The following is a 16,563-nucleotide window of genomic DNA, read 5'->3' on the forward strand; positions in this document are numbered from 1 at the left end:
CCCTGTTCTGACTTCTGTGTGCGATATACATACATTAGGGTCCTTCCTCTTCCCCAGTCCTGAAGCATTAAAGTAGAGATGCTGGCAGTAACTGATGACAGAGACAGTTTAAGTTTTCTGAGAAACAGTGCCTTTACCCTGCCACTGTTCACAGAATTTCCAAAGGTGATCACAGTCTAGTCGCCCATCCAGTCTCACCCCTGCCCCACCTCTGGACTTTGTTAGCCTGACCAGAATTGTATTTTCAGAAAATCGTCCAGTATGCTTCTAGAGACCCACAATAAATTAAACTGTAGCTCAAATCTGAGCTTAGACACCAAATTTTGACCAGAGAAGCCATTATAATTTCAAAGTTGGAGTGGGACCCCAGAGGCTTTCCTACACAGTCATGTCTCATTCACTGATTGGATTATAAGCAACCAATTGTCCAGGCTTAATCTGACCCTCTCATGACAGGGCATTCACTCATCACCATGAATCCCATCCTAGGCACAGGGTGATTTCCAACGAAAATGTGTTCTTGCAACTTATTAGTCCTGATAAATGTTTCCCTGTCTCACAATTCCATGTCTCTTCCACGTGGCAGCCCTTCAAAGGTTCCAAGCCAGCGGCTACATTATCACAAAGCCTAAGTAAAAAGTGGTAGAAGCCATCAGCTGTGTTGGCCTGCTCCATAAGATTTCTCAGAAGGTTAAAAAAAAAAAAAAAAAAAAAAAAAAAAAAGCCTTTCAGTTGTTTTCAATGGTTTCCAAAAGTTTTCCCTTCCCTAGAGGTTAGAACACTAGAGGTCAAGACAGGTTATTTAAGCCAGGTATCAAGATTTATGCCTGTAAACTTGGGAAACTGAGGCAGGAAGATTGTTGCAAATCCAAGGCCAGCTTGTTCTCCCTAGTGAGTACCAGGCCAGCTAGGGCTACGTGGCCAGACCCTATCTAAAGAAAAGAAGGAAGGCACTAAAGAAAAGAAGAAGAGAGGAAAAAGGAAGAAGAGAGGAAAAAGGAAAGAAGGAGGAAGGGAAGGAAGCAATTGGTTTAATGAATAGATATTTTACTTGCAAACAGGCTTCCAGCATCCTTCAAAAATGGCAGTGTATAAGAAGCTGCTATCAGGACTTAAGGCAGAGGTTCACCATCTATAAAAGGCTAGATAGTAATTATTTTAGGAAGGCAGGCCAAAGGACACCATCAGAACCATTTGGCTCTGCTGCCATAACCCAAATGCACCTGTACCAAGCCACATGGAGGGCTGGGAAGGTGGCTCAGCACTCGCTTGTGCTATCCTGAAGGCTGAAGTTTGGATCCCAGTACCCATGTTGGTCAGCCCACAAAAGACCTCTAACTCTAGCTCCAAGGAATCTGATGCCCCTGTCTATCACTCACAACTGCCCCTCCCCTCACACACAGATTCAGACATATAAATTTTTTTAGAGCAGAATGCAAACAGTGAGCATGGCTGTATTCCAGAAAAACTTTATTTGAAGAAACAGTTTGCTGCCCACAGCTTTAAATAGTTACATGAATATTTCAAATTATCTGGGCATCTACATTAGAAATCCAAAATCATGCAATGGAATACAGTCAGCTAAGCAAAATTCTTCCAGGTTTTTTTTTTTCCAGTAGCACAAACAAATCGGCATGGGCTCAATGTTGTCAGATCATGCTTACGAATATCATGAGGATACTTTGTGTGGGCAAGCCGAAGCGCAGGGGTAGGGTGAGGACACATAATGACAGCATCTTCTCCCTTCAGATGAATATAAGTTTCTATTTCTTCTGGTTCATAGTACAATAATGAAATAAAAAACCTGGTACCAACTGTTCTGTCTTCTCTGGCATTCACTTGTAGCAACAGCAACTGCCGTGTGGATGCCCAGTTCCCTCAATTACGCTTGCTTATGTGAACTGAGACATCCAAAGAGAGTGAGTATTCAGTCATGAGCCCCGCCTCACCTCAGAGCTACAGTAGTCACTTTGGAGGCACTTTAGAGTCTCCCAGCCTATTGTTTTTAAAAATTTATATTTCTTTGCCAAAAAATATGTTTCTGGCCTGTAGTCATCTGGATTTTCAAAAGGGAGAGACAGTTTCATATGACTTAATCCTGATTTTTTGCAACAAGCACAATTTTTCAGAAGCAGAAGATACAGGGTTTTTCATACTTCCCCTTGTGTTTAACAAGCACCCTGCTGGAATTTAATTCTAAAGTAGACACCTGTATTCCTGGTGGGTCCTTTGGTCTCATCATGAAGCACTTAATTCTCCATGCTGTTTAGTTTGAGGCTCCCACACTACTCTCCAAAATCAGAATTGGGAAAAAAATGATACTAACCAGTTATTCAGATTCCTATCAGGACCTCAATAAACACTGAATGGATTCAAAAATATACATGCGTCCACCCCAATACCTGAAAACCATTTCAACCTACTGAAGGAATGATCGTTGTTTGTTTTAAATGTGTGTTTTAAAGATTTCATATATTTATTATACAACATTCTGCTTCCATGTGTATCTGCACACCAGAAGAGGGCACCAGATCTCATAATAGATGGTTGTGAGCCACCATGTGGTTGCTGGGAATTGAACTCAGGACCTCTGGAAGAGCAGCCAGTGCTCTTAACCACTGGGCCATCTCTCCAGTCCTGATTGTCAGTTTTAAAGTGCAGGAAACTGTGGTCCACTATTCAGTAAAAGACCACAGTCATCACCATGCAAGAGTCCAGTAGGATGTCACTAACCATAGATGTGGGCTCTCCTCTAAAGGCCACTTGGGCTATTGGAGACATCCTTGTGAGTCAATCACTACTGAATGACCCTTGTGTCCTGTGTCTGGTTTCCAGCAAATGTTAAATAAATAAAAAGTGACTTGGAGCTGTCATAACACAAGGATGACTACTGACCCCTTCATAGGACTGGGATTCACAGGTTGCTGGAGGTCATTTCTGTCTAAGACCTTGCTTCATAATGAGTCCAAGGCTAACAGTGGTCAAAGACCCTGTTGAGATCCATGTCCTGGCTGGAGAGGGCTAATAAATCTGAGAAGCAAAAAGGGAACCAGACAGGAGTTAGCAGAGAGCTCACTGGATAGTTTTCACACTTGTTCTCTCTGACAGAAAATAAGTGTAATTAAAAAAAAAAAAAACAGAAATCTTTAGCAAGCAATTTAAGACCTCGAGTTTTAGAGGCCTTGACTAAAAGTTGAGATTGCCTGGAGCCATTTGCACCTCCACAGGGCCTCATAGTCGTCAGTCAAAGACACACAAGAGTCAACATCATGTCTGAAGCTTCTGCCAGACCCTGGGTGAACTTATACCTCCAAGAAGAGGTTCAGAGCAAACCACAATTCAGAGGAACGGCAAGTGTCACAGAAGTCACAGAAGTGCTGATTCCCAAGTTTGTTAAGGCGGGGGGGGGGGGGGGGCTTTCATCACTACCCAAGAGAAAATTCAACCCTATGGAAATTGTTTCTGACAAACAGACCTCAGCCTAGAAAAAAGTACAATTGCCATCTTTCAGTCATCGGACCAAGATGTGACCAAAACCCAAAGCAGCCAGAGGAATTAAGTCTAACAAGTTCAAGCCTCACTTCAGGCATCATGCACAAATATGGTCTCCTTAGCATTCACCCAGAATGCTGTGACAGCATGCCAACACCCATACAACTTAAACAACAGGGACCAGCGAGCTCAGGCAACATCCTTCGGGGCAGCCTCTCCGATGAAAAACCATCACCCTGCCATTAACTGAGGCCCATGGAAAGAACACATTAGCTGAGTCAACATAGGTAACACATCCTCTCTTCTCTCCAAGAGAGACTGAGCCAAGTGGTCACGCTGCCACTTGCAGTCCATCACTTGCCCCGGGGCCAAGAATTCTTTCAAATCTTAAAAGTATGGACTTTCCCATTCAGCTCCAGATTTAAGAACTAGAGTACTAAATGCCCACAGAGTGCTCTACATTCTTCAAACAAGGTAGAAATGACCAGTTAACATCCAATCCATTACCTCATGGGGCAATGCCCAGGAGTGGAAAAACCCTGCAAAAGGAATGTCAGTTGAGATTTCTACCGTGAGTTTGGGCAGGACCTCCTTGCCACACAAGTGATTAAACTCCAATGGACAGTTGACCTTTCTACTCCTTCCAAATTCTCCCAATAATCAATAGAGGCAACAGCATGTCTGTGGTGTATTTCTCTTGAGTGCATGAGCACAAATATACACTTACACGCACTTAATGAAAAGTGTCTTATGGAAGGACAAAGAGGAAAGTAGAAAATTACGTTCAGCAAAATGAGTTCTTGTGTATGGCCTGGGATAATGCTTATCAAACAGCAGAAATGAGAGGCTTGAGAAGTGGCTCAGTTGGCAAAGTGCTTGCACTTGCCTAGATAAGATAAGGCTCTAAGAACCAGCCCCAGCATCCACATTAAAGAGGCTGTGTATGGGGCATGGGGATGTGTGCCTTTGATGAGCAAAGGGGTCCAGACTAAGCTGGAGAAACCCACAGAAACAGCTGACCTGAACAAGGGAGAGCTCTTGGTCCCCAGACTGATAGGACTGATCCAAACCCCATGAATGTGGGTGTCAGTAAGGGGACCTCAGAAATCTATGGGGCCTCTTGTAGTTGATCAGCACTTAACCCTAGCCTAGGAATGGACTTTGGGAGCCCATTACACATAGAAGAATACTCCCTGAGCCAAGACACAAGGGGGTTGGCTTAGGCCCTATCCCAAAGGATATGACAGACTCAGAAGATCCCCTATGGAAGGCCTCACCCTCCCTGGGGAGCAGAAAAGGTATGGGATAAGTAGGGTTTTCGTTGGGGGGGGGAGCAAAGGAGGAGGGGAGGGAGAGGGAACTGGGATTGGCATCTAAAATAATCTTGTTTCTAATTCAAATTAAAAAATGGAAAAAGAAAGAAAGAAAGGAGGAAAGGAAGAATGGAGGAAAGAGAGAGAGAGAGAGAAAGAGAGAGAGAGAAAGAGAGAGAGAGAGAAGGAAAACCTTAACCACATCACATAGCTGTCGTGTTGTCACTTTCTTTACTGCACCCCCTCACATACAATGCCATCTCCTAACTCTCCTTACCTTTTCCTCTTCAGTTTGCTAAAAGCAACCAGGCTTTTGCTGTCAACCCTTCCTTACACCTGTGGTTAGGAAGACTACTGGTGGACTCCTCATCATCAGATCTAACCAAACACTCTAGTCTCTCCTGTTCCAACTTCTACAATATATGACACACTACAGCACCCCGTCTTGTGACATATATTCCTCACTTGACTTCTAAGCTACCCTAATCTCTTAAAGTCGGCTCTTTCCTTGACTTTCTCCCTTCTAATCCTCATAATTCGATTCATGGGACAGACCCAGAGCTCAGTGTTGGTAGCCTTATCTTCCATATATTAAATTCATAAATGACTCTATCCTGCCCTGTTTCATGGACTTAAACACCATCTACAGATTTATGTGGAGTAACATATAACAATAGCCAGTATCACCTTAATCTTGTGTATATGTGTTTATTCATATGGGAAATACTTTAAATATGTATGTGCACACATAAATGTATGTGTATGTACAGAAACACACACACAACAATCCAACAACATATTCTGCTAGGTACATGTTACTAGTCAAACAAAACATATCCAGAATTAAGCTTTCTTGCCTAATTCTTCTAATCTTGTTCTTTTTTTTCCCTACCATGTAACAGCAACATGATAACAAAAATCTGTTAGCTAGTTATTTTTCAGAGAGCAGCAGCTTCTCCTCAGGTCCCCGGTAATGTCCTGCTGCAATGCACCATGACTCTGTCTAGATTGTTTCAGCTGTTTTCTAACTGCACTCTGTTTTCCACCATCCCCTGCCACAGCTTACTCTCCTCACGGCATTCAGTGTACTCCTTCTTAAGAATAGCAGTCATATCATGGCTCTCCTCCCTTCCACTTTGACCAAGATATAAGCCAAAGGCCTTACCAAGACCCGTGGAGCCACCCAAGACTTCCAAGACCCACAACCTTGCCCCACCCTCTACTCTGGCTTTCTCACCATTCCTCAAACACCTACACACTCCTGTCTCCAAACTTTGACTTGTTCCCTGGGCTCGGGTGTCCTTCTGTGGACACACATAGCTTCTTCCCTTATTTTCTTCAGCCTTCTCCTGTCACAGTATCAGGGAGGCTCCTCATTGCAACCCAAGATAAAACTGTCGTATCACCCCACATTGCCTAATTGTACTTTGCATTTCATTTTCTAAGTTTCTTTTTATTAATACCTTAAGAATATAACTTTCATGAAAAGAAGCATCTCACACCAAGTACTTAGGTATTAATGTAATAAAAATGGGCCTTGCTGACAAAAAATTAAATAAATATTAATATCTACCTGTGGGGAATTAACAGGACACACCTGTGAAACCTTTAGCCTTAAAATGTATTTAGCTGATAAAGTAGTGACTATCTACTGTTCAGTCACAAGCTCAAGGTTTTAGGTTTATTTGGTTGTCATCTAAGTATAAACTTAAAGGGCTTTTCATCAGGCAAAAGGCACCTCTGTCCAATCCATACCTGGATCTCAGAACAGAAAAAAAAATGTATATGCTTCTAGCCCAAATCTGTAGCTTTTGCTAGGACTCAAAGTTATAAATATGTTCCTACTGTTTGAACAGATATCCAGATATCTGCTTTTTTCTACATTGTGGGCTTCAGTAAATAAGTTTTCACTTCTAGTCCTAGTTTAAATATGTCTTAAACAGGTTTCTGCTTCTGGCAGACACATCTGAGTATATCAGTTGCTGACTACAGGCTGTTCCTAAGTAGATTGCAAACCCTGGACTTGCTGTGGATGTGAACCAGTCCAGCTGATATGGACAACCCCTGTCTCTGCAACAGAGTCTGCCAACAGCCCCTGATGGATTCCCCATTGCCTAAATTCCTTTTTTGGTTTTGACTAGCATTTCAGCCTTCTTGGGTCCTTAATTTCATCCCAAAGTCAGCAGGAAATAGCATGAGAAAGAATACATCGACCATTTTCCCTGGTTAAAATGCTAAGTCAGAAGGAACTCCCTTGCATGGGGATGCCAATATCTCTCACTCCCTGATGGGACGCTGAAGAGACAGCAAATCCATGATTGGAATTTAAAAAAAAAAAAATGGGGGAATGAAGGGACCAGCTCCCCATTCCGGCAGTCATAACAGCCGAACATGTGCTTGTGTGACCTTGCCTTAGTCACAAGGAGGTCAGATGCCTGCCTCGTGGCAAGGAACCAATCAGAAGTTAGCTGGTGGTGCTATGCTTTACGGCTCTGGGTGTGCTTTACAGACAAGTGCACAGCAATGACATGCAGAGCATAGCAACCACCCTGGGAGGGCCTATGGGCCATAACAACCAGTTGACCAATCAACACAGGGCAAGCCCTCCAAGCCTGGAGCCACACCAATCCTGAGCCTGTGCATACCCCTAGACACTTACGCTGCCCTACAAGATCTCTATGCAGACCCTTCGAGCTGTCTTTGCTAGCCATTCGCCATGGTGGATGGATGGAAGGCCCGAGCTAACCTGGGGTTAGCTCATTAAACAACAATAAAGCCTCATGCAGTTTGCATTAAAAAAAAAACTGTATTTGCCAAATATACACTTGTCCAGAGAAGATTTTAATAACTAGTACATCAGAGCAAGAGAAATCAGGAGCCATTATGGCTTGCAAATTCTACAGTTATTACAAAACATTTCCCCTAAATCATGAAAACATTACAAAATGGCTAATGATTTCTTCAGTAAAACTATCTTTAAATTAAATAAAACAAAAGAAATGATGAACTAGGCAACGGGAAATAGAAATTCTCAGCACATTTTCAAAAGAAAAGTAATTTTTGCTAATAAAATTTTACAATGTATTATGCAAACAAATCATACTGACATATAACAGAAAGTCCCTTATATTTCAAAGATAAAATCTGGAGTCAGTAAGGTGTTTGAGTTTTCATGTATTTCTGATTTACCAAGGATTCATTCACCATTAGCACATCATTGCCCAGATGTGACAACTCTTAGGGAAGTAGTCAGTGATAAAATTTACCCCAAAAGACAAAGACATTTTGGGTCTAAGCTTGGAGAGAGAGACTAGCCAAAAGTGCTTCCCTGACAATGCAAGACTTCACCCCTACTTCCGTGTCTGTCAGCTCTAAGTTCCCACTTCCTGCATTCAATCTTTGTTTCAATTGAATCAAGACATGAGGGAGATGGTCAGCTGGTAAATTACTTGCTGGGCAAGAATAAGGTCTTGTGTTCTGATGTGCAGTAACCAGTAAAACCCCGGTGGGTGTTTTAGCCCACCTTTAATCCCAGGACTTGTGAAGGCCAGACAAGGGATCCTCAAGGCAAACTGACTAGAGAAGCAGAATCCACAAGTTCCAGGTGCAGGGAAAGACCTTGCCTCAAAAAACAATAGAGCATGATCAAGAAAAACACCCCAAACCAACCTCAGGTCTCTACACACAAGTGCACACACTTGGATTTGGACACAAACATACACATGCCTGCATATCTACAAATATGCATGAACACCACGTATGCACTCAAACACCAACAAAAGAACTGGGTCTGTGATTTCCCTAGACTCACCATCAATCTTGCCTCACCCAACACACTACCGCTGTGATGAGTCTTTTTTTTTTTTAAGCACAGTGTTTAAACATTTATTTTATAATTTTTGTGAAAATTCAATACATCTAAAAGACCACATCTTGAGAATTTGTCATTGCTTTGATCTTTCATTGCCCTTCTTGTAGTTTTATCTTCTTTAATACTATTTTCTTCCTTACAAATAGGAGAAAGAATCCTATTTTTATTCCTGGACTCAAATCCAGTATTTCTGAAGGTACAATATATTTTACTGTCAAAAGACTCTTACCCAACAAATAGTTTACTCACACAGCAGGAGCTGGCCCAGTGTTTCAAGGGGGGAAGAGAGAAGCAGTCTGCCATAAAATGGAGAACTAGCAAAACACACTAATGACTTTTTGACATTTTCATTCTCTGACTTTTTTTGTAAAATAGTTTTCTTTAACCTCATGGACGCTGTAGAGAACCAATGACCCAAACATACTTCTTCAGTTTAGGGACAAGCAACACCCAGCAAAGTTCAGGAGAAATTCTGAGCTGTAGTTAGCGGCTGGCATGATGGCACTTGCTGGTCCCCAATCCAGCCCCTACTAACTAGAAGCGGAGACAGGGTACAGACCTTGGTCCTGGTGCACCTGGGATCACTTCAGTTGGTTCTATGGTGTTCATCCTGACACTTCCTCCAGAACTCTTCTGTCTAGAATACATTGGGAAGACCCCACCCCAGCCCTAATTCTGAAGGCCTCCCAGGACCTACCAGTGTGTCCCATCCAAAATGGACAATGGGATATGAACTGCTGTGACTTGAGAGTAAAAGAAAAATGTCTTCCAAAGAAGGCAGGTCTTCATTCAATCCAAGAAAAAAAAAACCCACAGGAAAAAGAGACAGGGGAGTTCAATGCACCCATTTTACCCTTTTCTCAAGCTGGAGGGAGGAAGTAGTAGATAACCATGATCTGAAATACTCATGGAGAGTTGACAGTCTACCCAGAGATGTTTTGGTTTTGTTCTGTTTTGTTTTTTGAGGTGTGGGCAGGTAGTAAGAGGCATTCTGGTTCAAGATGTTACTTGAATAGCTTGTCTCTCAAGGGGAAAAAAAAAAAACATTGATGGCATTTGTTTTCATATGTGAAAAATCTCTACCTCCCTCAATGATCCCAGGCTAGTACCTGAAGCACACACTTGAGACACCACAGCACAGCCATGGGTACAGAGGAGACAGAAGGGCAAGTGACAAGATGGCATCACTGCTGTCAAGAAAGGTGAAGGCTGAACAGTCAGCACTCACCTGCCTTTTGCATCTATACCCACACCATCTGGCAGGGCTGCAGGGGCTCCCTACAGAAATAGTGCTTGACTGTGTCTCCTGTGACTCAGATTTTCTGTCCCTTAATTTTGGAATGGAATTAGGTTTTATTTATCTCCACATTTGCTGTTTTTCAAAAAGCAAGTGAGTGGAGACATTTGCCATTGGTTGATCACTCACCATTCCCATAAATAGCGTCGTCTGTGTGCTTGTGTGTGGAGGAGCAAGGCTGACTAAATGGTCAGACAGCTAGTGCCTTATGCATCTACCAAGCAACAAATTCCAAGGCTGACCCACAAGCCCCAGGGGAGGCTCTTTGCCTCATGAATCTTAGTTCATCTCCTGGACTCACTCTGGTAATTTGGATTCTATATGACCTCTATAGTTCTTATTATATATATATTTCTGACAAAAATCCAACTCCTTTAAAGTAAATTAAGACCTTTTTTATCTAGACACAACTGACTCTCATCTTCACTCACAAGGACAGCCAGGGAATTCACCAGGCCACAAGGCCCCAGCACCTTCACTTGCACACTGCCTTCCATCACATGTAACTCCATTCCAAAAAAAACAATGTTTTTCTTTTTTGTTTTGTTTTTGTTGTTGTTGTTCTCCCACTCTGAGTCCAGATGAATGGCAAAGGCCACTGTCCTCTTAATTCTGCATCTTTCTACTCTGACCTTCCTTTAGCCTCAGTCAAAATGAAAACCAGAAAAGCAAACAAGTATGCATTCCACTTCCCCTCTCCTGTCCGTAACTAACGTCCCACCTGCCAACTGTCTGTTTGGAGATGAGAAACAGTATAGAGGAGCAGAGGAGAAACATGGTAAGAGAACATGGCGGGGGTGGGGGACTCTAAAACGGAAGAGCAGTGAAGGAGGTGACAGAAGCTAAGGCTTTAGGAGCTCACAAGAAGACAGAGTGGGAAGGACGGAGGAGGGGTGACTCTCACACAATGATTGCAAGCCACAAACTTTGAAGGAGTCAAGCATTCTTAAGCTGCTGTTACCTTCATTAGGGGACTTAGAAATAGCCTGTATTGCCAAAGACAGATAGGCAGACAGGATGAGATGATCTAGAACACTCCACAAATTTAAATTAGGCATAAAAGGAAAAGAATGTCAAAAAGCATAGCAGAGTGGCTGGGGAGATAGCACAATTAGTCTAGTGTTTGCTTCGGAAGCATGGGGTTCTGAGTGCAAGCCCCAGCACCCACATAAAAATAAAGCTGGGTGTGATGGCACATACTTGCAATCTTAGGGCTGTGACCTTGGAAATGGGTTGTTTAGCTCACTTGGTGAGCTCCAAGCCAATGAGAGACTCTACCTTAACAAAGAAAAAACTATGTAAACCAACTCCAGAGGTTGCCGTCTGAGGTCCTCATAGATGTTCACACACATTCATGCATACCTGCACACAAAAACATAGATGTTCTCTGTCTCAGAGAGAGAGGGGGGAGGGAGGGAGGGAGAGAGGGAGAGAGGGAGGGAGGAGGGAGGGAGGGAGGGAGGGAGGGAGGGAGGGAGGGAGGGAGGGAGGGAGGGAGGGAGACTATGGAGCAGAGCACAGAAGGAAGCCCAATTACCTCTAAGCCCTTGCTTGATAGGCATCTGAGTCACTGGTACTACCAGGCCCACAGTAGATGTCTTGATATGGCCCCTGATGGGCTCCAATACTTTCATATAATCAACAAAAATGCAGAGGGAACAAGCACAATATTGCAATTTGAATGCATTTTGCTTTAAGAAGTGCTAAAAAGTTGAACATCAATATTTTTGCAATTGCCAAAACAATTCTTACTAGGTGGCCTAGACTTAAAGGAAAAATCTGCCGAAGCAATTGGTCGAAGTTTTAAGTCTCAGAATTGATTTAGTATTACAGCGTTAGGGAGTCTAAGTTTGTAGAATACCACTTGTGTCATTTACTTCATTTTGTTTGCGCACAAACTTCTCTTGGTTTCACCTTTAAATGACCCCATCCATGACCCCATCTACTCCCTCAAGGGATTACTGCCAAATTCAATAGGTCTCATCATTAGGAAAACATTCCTTGTTTCAAACTCATAGTATTATGCCTCTGGTATCATGTGATAAATAAAATTTTAAGAATGATTAGTTGCCACTAAAACACTAAGTTAATTCTGCATATTATTTCACAAGCTGTGAGATAATTGTTTTCAGTTTACTCGTTTTCAACTTGCTTTTTTTTTTCCTCATCAAGATAGAGCCCCCTCTCTTGAATACAGCAGAGACTTTAAAATACATGAAAAACTGCTCAATACTTCTTTCTTCAAGAGGTGGAGTCTACATGGAATAAATGGAAGGGATGGCAGGTCAGAAAAACCTTTTATGTTTGAATTATTTCTGTTAAACTGAACAGCTTTGCTAACAATTTCATATCCAGGTAAGCAAGGGGAAAATTCCCGCAGCTCACAAAATGCACAAATTTTTGAATGTAATCAAAATTCGTCTTCCTATTCCCCTACAACTAACTTACACAAAGAAGTAAAGTAGGACTTCTTAGAATTACTGAAATTTGTTTTTGACCATTCTAGTTCATATTTGTGGTTCCTATTAAATTTCTATGAATAACACGTACATTCTAAATAGTCAGATAATGTACTAATGCTATCAGTCTCACAATGACACTTGAGTTGGTGACAGATCACAATGGTCTCATCATAGATTATAATGGAATTGACAAATCCCTATTGCTTGAGTGACATCATTATCCTAATGTGGTGATGGTGGCATGCACATACCTCCTGCACTGCCACTGGCAGACAAACAAATATATAACACTTACTAGGCTTGTGAGATGGCTCAACAGGTAAATGTGCCTGTGCTCAAGCCCGATGATATGTTTGATCCTGGGGAACCACATGGTGCAAGAAGAGAACAACTTCCTCTGACCTCTCCACACATATCATGTCACATTTACTCCCAGACACATGAGACCATCATCAATAAATAAAGGCAACTTTAAAAGCATACAATTATATTGAATGTATATACTTGGCAATGATAACAAAACTGCTGTTAGTGGTTTGTGGGTTTATTATTCCATAGATTTTGTTATTTTTAGAATGTAATATAAAACTACGTTCCTTAAAACCAGCATGCTGTGCCCCACTAGGAGCAGCCTAATACATATTGTTTTGACCGAATGTTTTGTTTGCACTAAGAGATCCTGTTGAAGTCTACAGAATGGGAGGAAATCTTTGTCAGCTATTCTTGAGACTAGGCACTAATATTCAGAATTAAAACAAAAAAACCTAAACACACACACACACACACACACACACACACACACACACACACACACACTTGCCAATCGAGAGATGAGCTAACAAAATAGCCAATCCTCAAAAGAAGAAACACAAATAACCAAAGGGTGTTCTTACAAAGTGTTCAATATCCCTAACCACCAGGAAAATTCAATTAAGACTACCTTGAGATACCCACATCCTCCCAGTCAGAATGGCTGTCATCAAGAAATCAGACACCACCACTGCCGGTGGGAGTGCAAACCTGTACATCCACTTTGGAAATCAATATGGTGGTTTCTCAGAAAATTGGTAATTAAGACCCAGCAATACTTCAAGATTCAGCAATACCACTGGGACATTTGCTCAACTATGTTTATAGCAGCATTATTTGTAATAGCCAGAACTTGGAAGCAATCTAGATGCCCCTCAACCAAATAATGGATAAAGAAAATGTGGTACATTTACACAATGGAGTAGTACTCAGTGGGTGTTGGGGGGGTGACAAAGACAGCTTGAAATTCGCAGGCAAATGGATAGAACTACAAAAAACATCCTGAGTGAGGTAACCCAGACCCAGAAAGATAAACATGGTATGTATTCACTCATAAGTGGATATTAGATGTAAAGGACAACCAGGCTACAGTTTAATAGGAACCACAGATATGAGTTAAAATGGTCAAAAACAAATTTCAGTAATTCTAAAACAACCCCAAAGAAGCTAGGTCAAAGGGGGGGATTCTAAGAGGGACACACATGGAGGGCCACAGGAGGGGAAAATATTAAGATCTTCTGGGTAAACTGGGAGGCGGGAGCAGAAGGGAGGGGATGGGAGATGGGAACATGAGGAATCAAGAAGACCAAGTTGGGGAAGGGAAAGAGGGGGAGAGCAATCAAAGAGATATCTTGATAGAGGGAGCCAATATGGGGTTAAGGAGAAACCTGGTACTAGAGAAATTCCCAGGAATCTACAAGGATGACATCAGCTAAGACTCCTAGCAGTAATGGAGCAGGTGTCAGAACTGGCCTTCCCCTTTAATCAGATTAATGACTACCCTAATTGTCATCATAGATCCTTCATCCAGTAACTGATGGAAGCAGATGCAGTGACCCACAGCCAAGCACTGGGCTGAGCTCCTGGAGTTCAGCTGAAGAGAGGGAGGAGGGATCATGTGAGCAAGGGAGGTCACAAGCATGATAGGAAAACCACAGAGACAGCTGACCTGAGCTAGTGGGAGCTCAGGGACCATGGACTGACTGCTGGGGAACCTGCATGGGACCAAACTAGACCATCTGAATGTGGGTAACAGTTATGTGACTTGATCTGTTGGAGGGGAGCTGGCAGTGGCACCAGGACCTATCCCAGGGCCATAAACTGGCTCTTTGGAGCCCATTCCCTATGGTGGGATACCTTGCTCAGTCTTGATACAGATGGGAGGGGCTTCGTTCTGCCTCAACTTGGTATGCCAAACTTTGTTGACTCCCCAAGGAAGGCCTTACTACCTATGAGGAGTGGATGGGGGGAAGGAGGAAGGTGGGAGGGGAGTAGGAGAAGGAGAGGGAACTGGGGTTGGTATGTAAAATGAAAAATAATTTTTAAATTAAATTTGAAAAATGTTAGGTTAAAAAATAAGTCAGACAACAAATGCTGGCAAGAATGTGGGACAGAGGAATGCTATTATGAAAGTCAGTAAGGGAAGGTTCTCAAAAAGATTAAAAATAGAATTACTATCTATATGAAGCCATACCATTCCTGGGCATATCCAAACAACTCCATACCCTACCACATGCTCATCCATGTCCGTTACTGCTCTCTTCACAATAGCAAGGAATTTGGAACCAGCCTAGATGCCCATCAACAGATAAATGGATAATGAGTATATGGTACCTAAACACCATGGAATTTTATTTAGCCAGAAAAAAGAATATGAAATATTCAGAAAAATGAGCATACAAGCAAATCATTATATTGCATGTAGTAACCCAAACTCAGAATGACAAAAATGACATTTTTTCTCAAATACAGATCCTAGTGTATCATGTATACATCTATATATAGAAATGGGTGTAACATGGGGAAAGCCTTAAACTAGAAAGGAGACCAAGAGATAGTACAAGGCGGCTTATTGGGGTAAGGGAGTGGGAAGGATGGGAAACAGGGAACCCAATAAAACATTTCATTTGAAAATGCCATAATGATAGCTAATATTTTCTATGCCACTTTAAACATGAAATTAAATTATCAATAGGAAGTGATCATGACAAGTGAAAAACATATGCCACCAAGGTTTGTAAGTAAATGTGCTCTATGTTGAGCACCCAGCCATCAGCTGACCCAGAGATGTGGCTCTCAGAATGTATCCTGTCATTAAACAATTCAGACATGGGATGCTGAAGAAATACATACACAGGGCTTAGTACAGTAGTTAACACAGAGAAGCTGCCAAACAGATGAGGTAGAGTCTCTCATGTTTCTCAGCCAATCTTTAAAAACCAAAAATACAACTTATCGTAACTTCTGTAGGATTTCTTTTTCCAGATATACTCAGGTGTGGCTTGGAAACTGGGACCTCTGACAAGAAACATGAATCACTTTCTCCACTGAATATCTTTGAAATAATCCTTTAGACAGAGTTAACTACATTTTCTGTATTTCTATGTACAGGACATGGCAAGGCATGTCTGATGGGTATTTACACAAATACCACACTGTGGTTGCCGGAAAGCCCAGACCAATAAAGATGAAAGAATAGGAGGCAATGATGAGGTTGCAGGAAGACTTCCTGAAAAGGTTTCCCAAGCCACACTCAATGGACCAATGACAACTGGACATTTTCCATCCTACATGAGCAAGAATCCCCAAGCCCTAACTGAGAACATTTCTGTTAGAAATCCATATGGGACTATCTGTTGGTGCCTATGGCCATACAAACATCCCTAGTTAAAATCACTGGGTCATAAAACAAAAAGACATCAGTGTGGGAAAGGGACCTCGAGGGAGCAGGGGGAGATGATGGGAGTGAGATGGAGATAAGAGAGAGGCTAGTGGAAGAGTAAACAATACACTATATATACAAAGATGATATTGTCAAAGAACAAATTTAATCATTAAAAGTAATCCAGATGGGCACTCAGACTCATAAATCAGGCAATGCAGATCTCAGGCAAGGCAAGACAATTTTCCAAGTTTTCCAAGGGTCTTTGGGAATTTTGAAGCTCACCCATCCTTCCCCTCTTCCTCTCTATCTGCCCAGTCATCCCAAGCCTTCTTAAAAAGGAGTGTGGACAGGCATAATAGCTATAAAGGGGTGAAGCAGAGAAGCGGGGCAGCTGGGTTCGCCCTCACTGGAAGGCGATGGTTTGGGTGCACCGA

The 16,563-nt window shown here is 42.2% G+C and overlaps 1 protein-coding gene across 7 annotated transcripts in view; it reads right to left on the minus strand.

Annotated features, from left to right (window-relative positions):
* Positions 1 to 16,563, minus strand: part of Ltbp1 (latent transforming growth factor beta binding protein 1) — a 373,886-nt gene that overhangs the window by 212,204 nt on the left and 145,119 nt on the right. The gene's annotated exons all lie outside the window — the stretch shown is intronic.

The sequence above is a fragment of the Cricetulus griseus genome, chromosome 7, assembly GCF_003668045.3.
Source record: "Cricetulus griseus strain 17A/GY chromosome 7, alternate assembly CriGri-PICRH-1.0, whole genome shotgun sequence".
Lineage (NCBI taxonomy): Eukaryota > Metazoa > Chordata > Mammalia > Rodentia > Cricetidae > Cricetulus > Cricetulus griseus.